Source organism: Giraffa tippelskirchi, chromosome 7, assembly GCF_054371585.1.
Source record: "Giraffa tippelskirchi isolate mGirTip1 chromosome 7, T2T-mGirTip1v1.2.pri, whole genome shotgun sequence".
In the NCBI taxonomy this organism is placed as follows: Eukaryota; Metazoa; Chordata; class Mammalia; order Artiodactyla; family Giraffidae; genus Giraffa; species Giraffa tippelskirchi.
This window is the reverse complement of record NC_137281.1, coordinates 21,633,264-21,639,798: the sequence shown is the minus strand read 5'-3', so window position 1 is coordinate 21,639,798 and position 6,535 is coordinate 21,633,264. Positions and strand designations below refer to the sequence as shown.

At 43.8% G+C, this 6,535-nt stretch overlaps 1 pseudogene; it reads right to left on the bottom strand.

The window, feature by feature from the left end:
- Positions 1-1,341: 1,341 nt before the first annotated feature.
- LOC145512272 (non-histone chromosomal protein HMG-14 pseudogene) lies at positions 1,342-1,644 on the bottom strand (annotated as a pseudogene).
- Positions 1,645-6,535: the final 4,891 nt, after the last annotated feature.

Below are 6,535 nucleotides of genomic sequence, written 5' to 3'. Positions count from 1 at the left end.
CTTCTCCTCCTGCCTTCAATCCTTCCCAACATCAGGGTCTTTTCTAATGAGTCAGCTCTTTATATCAGGTGGCCAACATATCGGAGCTTCAGCATCAGTCCTTCTAATGAATATTCAGGATTGATTTCCTTTAGAATGGACTGGTTGGATCTCCTTGCAGTCCAAGGGACTCTCAAGAGGCTTCTGCAACACCACAGTTCAAAAGGATCGATTCTTCAGCGTTCAGCCTTCTTTATGGTCCAACTCTCAGTTCCCTACATGACTACTAGAATAACCATAGTTTTGACTATATGGACGTTTGTCATCAAAATAATGTCTCTGCTTTTTAATAAGTTGTCTAGGTTTGTCATAGCTTTTCTTCCAAGGAGCAAGCATTACAAAAATTTTAATTTTGTGGCTGCAGTCACCATCTGCAGTAATTTTGGAGCTGAAGGAAATAAAGTCTGCCACTGTTTCCATTGTTTCCCTATCTATTTGCCATGGAGTGATGAGACAAGATACCATGATCTTTGTTTTTTGAATGTTGTTATTGTTTTTTCTTTCATAATTGAGATTTTATTGGTTGTTTTGAGGATCACTACAAAGATATTTCAATTTGTATACAATTCTTCACATACATACCAAAAATCTAAAAAATCACATAGTTGTGATTCTTAACAGTTATTCCAGTGACTTTCCAGCTTAAAATTTAGAGCACATTTTCCTTAACAGGATATAAAGTATCAATATCCTCAAATATTGATATGCTATTACATCATAAGTCACACTGATTCACAATTTAATATCATATACACTACATACTTAAACTGTCAATCATTCACAGCACATTACCTAAGTTATAGGAAAACTGGACTACCATGACCAAAGATGTTATAGAGTGCACAAAATTCTGACCAGGAAAGCCAAGATCAAGAAGTGTTTTGCTGTAGGAAATAATTCTACCAAAACAATATGCGAAGAGAAACAATTTAAAGTGTTTAAGACATTAAATGCACAACTGACTCCAAATTGCCATTTAGTATGCTTTTGTATCATAGGATATAAAAGCTACCCCCCATCTGTGGAATGTTAAGCTGGCACCCAAGACAATCAAGGCCTCCTGTATTCAATATCCCACTATTTTCTGTTTGTACCAAAAAATAAACAACCAGCAAATGACTTCACCTCTTTAAAAAAAAGCATTTACACTTAAAAAAATGGGATGAGGTGGGAGTCCTTCATTTTTAAAAATGTTTCTAGAGCTACTAAAAAACTTGCATTTACAAAATAGTGGATAAAAACATTCCTCTGAACTGTACAAGAAGGGAAACAGGAACCACTGACAGGACTGGGTGTGTGGTATTACTCTAACTTGGCTTCTTTCTCTTCTGCAACACCAGAGGCTGGGCTTTCCTCATTTTTAGTCTCTCCATTTTCTGCAGGTAAGTCTTCTTTAGTCTCTTGGTTGGCCATTTCCTCCTGTTTTCCCTTTGCTCCTCTCTTCCCTTTTGTTTGCACCAAAAATTGCCTGAAGATTTATCCTTTCCCATTGCCATTTTTGGTTTCCACTTTTGCAGGAGCCAGTTTAGCTGACAACTTTGCAGATCTCCTCTTGGGCTCCTCCCTCACTGCCTCCTCGGCAGAGCTGACCTTCCACTTGGGCATCCTGGTGGCAGGGCGGGCGAGAGCTGGGTGCCTGAGAGCCACGGTAGGCCAAGAACCTTCCAGAAGCTGAGTAGCCTGACCACTGCCTCTCCTCTCCCCTCCAGAGCTGCTGGGACCCATGGTGGGTGCGGGGTAGGGAGGTGGGCGGTGGGAGAACTGGATGGGACTGGATTGGGAGCCCGCCCCCTCTGAATGTTAAGTTTTAAGCCAGCGTTTTCAGTCTCCTCTTTCACTTTCATCAAGAGGCTCTTTATTTCTTCTTCGCTTTCTGCCATAAGGGTGGTGTCATCTGCATATCTGAGGTTATTGATATTTCTCCTGGCAATCTTGATTCCAGCTTGTGCTTCATCTAGCCCAGCATTTCTCATGATGTACTCTGCATAAAGTTAAGTCAGCAGGGTGACAATATACAGCCTTAACATACTCCTTTCCCGATTTCGAACCAGTCTGTTGTTCCATGTCCGGTTCTAACTGTTGCTTCTTGATCTGCATACAGATTCCTCAGGTGCAGGTAAAGTGAACTGGTATTTCCGTCTCTTTAAGAATTTTTCACAGTTCGTTGTGATCCACACAGTCAAAGACTCTAGTGTAGTCAGTGAAGCAGAAGTAGATATTTTTCTGGAATTCTCTTGCTTTTTCTATGATCCAACAGATGTTGGTATTTTGATCTCTGGTTCCTCTGCCTTTTCTAAATCCAGCTTGATCATCTGGCAGTTCTCAGTTTAGGTACTGGCTTGGAGAATTTTGAGCATTACTTTGCTAGCCTGTGAAGTGAGTGCAATTGCACGGTAGTTTGAACATTCTTTGGCATTGCCTTTCTTTGGGATTGGAATGAAATCTGATCTTTTCCAGTCCTGTAGACAGTGCTGAATTTTCCATATTTGCTGGCATATTGAGTGCAGCACTTTAACAGCATCATCTTTTAGGATTTGAAATAACTCAGCTGTAATTCCATCACCTCCACTAGCTTTGTTTGTAGTGATGCTTCCTAAGGCCTACTTGACTTCACACTCCAAGATATCTGGCTCTAGGTGAGTGATCACACCATCATGGTTACCTGGGTCATTAAGATCTCTTTTGTATAGTTCTTCTGTGTATTCTTGCCACCTCTTCTTAACCTCTTCTGCTTCTGTTAGGTCCATATCATTTCTGTCCTTTACTGTGCCCATCTTTGCATGATGTTCCCTTGGTATCTCTAATTTTCTTGAAGAGATCTCTAGTCTTTTCCATTTTATTGTTTTCCTCTATTTCTTTGCATTGTTCACTTAAGACAGCTTTCTTATCTCTCCTTGCTGTTCTTTGGAATTCTGCATTCAGATGGGTATCTTTCCTTTTCTCCTTTGCCTTTAGCTTCTCTTCATTTCTCAGCTATTTGTAAGGCCTCCTCAGACAGCCATTTTGCCTTTTTGCATTTCTTTCTCTTGGGGATGCTTTTGATCACTGCCTCCTGTACAATATCATGAACCTCTGTCCATAGTTCTTCAGGCACTCTGTCTATAAAATCTAATCCCTTGAATCTATTTGTCACTTCCACTGTTTAATCATAAGGTATTTGAATTAGATCATACCTGAATCATGAGGTATTTGAATTAGATCATACCTGAATGTCCTAGTGGTTTTCCCTACTTTCTTCAATGTAAGTCTGAATTGGGCAAAAAGGAGTTTGTGATCTGAGCCATGGTCAGATCCTGGTCTTTTTTTTTGCTGACTGTATATAGCTTCTTCATCTTTGACTGCAAAGAATATAATCAATCTGATTTCAGTATTGATCATCTAATGATGTCCATGTGTAGAGTCATCTCTTGTATTATTGGAAGAGGGTGTTTGCTATGACCAGTGTGTCCTCTTGGCAAAACTCTGTTAGCCTTTGCCCTGCTTCATTTTGTACTCCAAGGCCAAACTTGTCTGTTACTCCAGGTATCTCTTGACTTCCTACTTTTGCATTCCAGTCCCCTATGATGAAAAGGACATCTTTTTTTGGTGTTAGTTCTAGAAGGTCTTGTAGGTCTTCATACAACTGTTCAACTTCAGCTTCTTCAGCATTACTGGTTGGGGCATAAACTTGGATTACTGTGATATTGAATGGTTTGTCTTGTAAACAAACAGAGATCATTCAGTGGCTTTTGAGATTGCACCCAAGTACTGAATTTCAGACTCTTTTGTTGACTATGAGGGCTATTCCATTTCTTCTAAGCGATTCTTGACCATTATAGTAGATATAATGGTCATCTGAATTAACCCACTCGTTAAAGTCCATTTTAGTTCATTGATTCCCAAATATCAGTGTTCATTCTTGCCATCTCCTGTTTGGCCACTTCCAATTTACCTTGATTCATGGACCTAATATTCCAGGTTCCCATGCAATATTGTTCTTTACAACATCTGACTTTACTTTCACCACCAGACACATCCACAACTGGGTGTTGCTTCCACTTTGGCTCAGCCTCTTCATTCCTTCTGGAGCTATTTTTCTGCTCTACTCCAGTAGCCTGTTGGGCACCTACTGACCTGGGGAATTCATCTTTCAGTGTCCTATCTTTTTGCCTTTTCATACTGCTCATGGGGTACTCAAGGCTAGAATACTGAAGCGTTTTGCCATTCCCTTCTCCAGTGGACCACTTTTTGTCAGAACTCTCCATCATGACCCGTCTGTCTTGGGCAGCCCTACATGGCATGGCTCATAGTTTCACTGAGTTAGACAAGGTTGTGATCCATGTGATCAGTTTGGTTAGTTTTCTACGATTGTGGTTTTCATTCTGTCTGCCACGTGATGCGAAGGGCTAACTCATTGGAAAAGACCTTGATTCTGGGAAACATTGAAAGCAGGAGGAGCAGGAGATGACAGAGGAAGAGATGGTTGGATAGCATCACTGACTCAATGGATATGAGTTTGAGCAAGCTCTAAGAGATGGAAAAAGACAGGAAAGCCTGGCATACTGCAATCTTGCAAAGAGTCGGACACAACTGAGCAACTGAATGACAACAACAACCTCCTTATGGCCCCATCTCCAAACACAATCACTTTGGGAATTAGGGCTTCAGCATATGAGTTAAAGGGCACACAATTTAGTCCATAGCACTACATAAATTTTATTATTATTGTGGAAGAAATTCCCAGAGCCCTTGTATTAAATAAAGTTAATAAACTATATTTTGAGAAGGGACTTGAGACTTCAAGCACAGTTAGATTAGGTAATATCCTATTTCAGAAGGTAGCCCCACTGGGGGAGAAGGGAGGGGCTGGAGTTTTTCTTGGTTAATTCACTGACCTCAGACCACCAGTTGGTGCAGCCCAAGTGGGGTCTGGAAGCATGTTTGTTGACATGATGTTTAGTCCATAAGAAGATCCCATCTCAGGAGAAAAGGTGATTTTGAAAGATATCAGGTTGAGCTCTAAGCCCAGTGGACCTGTCTACATGAAAGGTCTCCCAAAATCTGCCCACCGGTCCAGCACCCTCAGGACCTGCCTCTGAGGTTAGCCATCATTTCCACGTGTCCCTGGTAGAACACACTCCCTAGCTTAGGGTCCAGAACTATGGATGCAGGTGCCCTGGGAAAAACAGAGGATCCCCAGTCACAGTCTTTAACTAGACAGACCTCAAATTATCTAGGCATTCAGGTTTACAAATGATTTCTTAGGCTTCTGAAGAAACAGAGGAGGGGACTTCCCATGGTTACGCTGAGTAACAGAATCATGGGCCAAACCTCTCGGCTTCCCAGTCTCTGTTCCTCCCACAGCACACTCTCCAGCAGGGAAGAGAGGAGACCCTAGAAGGTACTGAGGATGGGGGTGCTGAACATTGGGTGCTGAATCCCCTTGAAGGCTGGCAGGGTGGTGGATAAACATACACACACACACACAGTAAATATGGAAAAATTGGAAAGGAGACTGTTCAGGGAATCTTCCAACACAGAAAACAATCTGGTAGTTTGAAGCTCCCCAGAGGAGAGGGGACTTTGGAATTCAAGGCAGTCTTGCGAGGCTCAGAGGCACTGAGAGATGGGATCTTTGGGGTCTTGCCTCCTCCCCTCCCCCTACTCCCAACCCACAGTGTTGTGTCCACGGCAAAATGCCAACTGCCTTGTGGGAACACAGTCCTGACTTCAGGATGGACATCGATGGGGAAAGGGATCTCCTTTGCACACATTTGGCCCCTTTGCTGGCCACATCCCTGTTAGGAAAGCAGCGACTTGTCCCCTGTTCTGTCAGTGCTTATCCACCTGTGGACCTCAGGACCTCAGGTCAATGATGCTCCATTGACCTCCATGTTCAGGCCCTGATATGGCAGACTTTGGGGCAATGGTCTGGGGAGATAAACATATATTGTCTCTGGCAGTTTCTGTAGGTCAGGATTTCAGGGGTGCAGAGGGCACCAGTAGCTCTTTCTACCTGAGACCCCTCCACTTGCCCAAGGCTCCAACAGGTATCAGGCCCTAGGTGCTTGCCCTCCTTGGTTGAATCCCTGCCACCTTTCTCAGCTGCCATCATGCTTTGCTGACATAGTCCAAGGCAGGAGGCAGCCAGGTGGGCTGGGATCACAGACCCATGCCTTGGTGATGGCCTTACCGGTGCCAGCGGCTGGTGGAGAGTGATCCTATCCAGTCAAGAGATTTCACTCAAGTAAGCTCCTCAAAGTATCTCCTGAAACCTCAAAGATTACAGCGCCCACACAATGCAAGCAAAGCGGCTTCCGATAATGCGGCAGACAGCGGGCCGCGGGGCCGCGGGGCACTCCAGGTCGATGCGCGGGCCCAGGTTGCGGGCTCACCCACGGCGTGGCTCCTCCCGGAAAGCAAAGGCTGGGAGACTGTCCTTGCGGCAGCAGGGGAAGGGAAGCGTGCAGGAAGGGGCGGTGCAGTGTGAGGGGGTGGAGAGCTTTGCTGGCTCCAC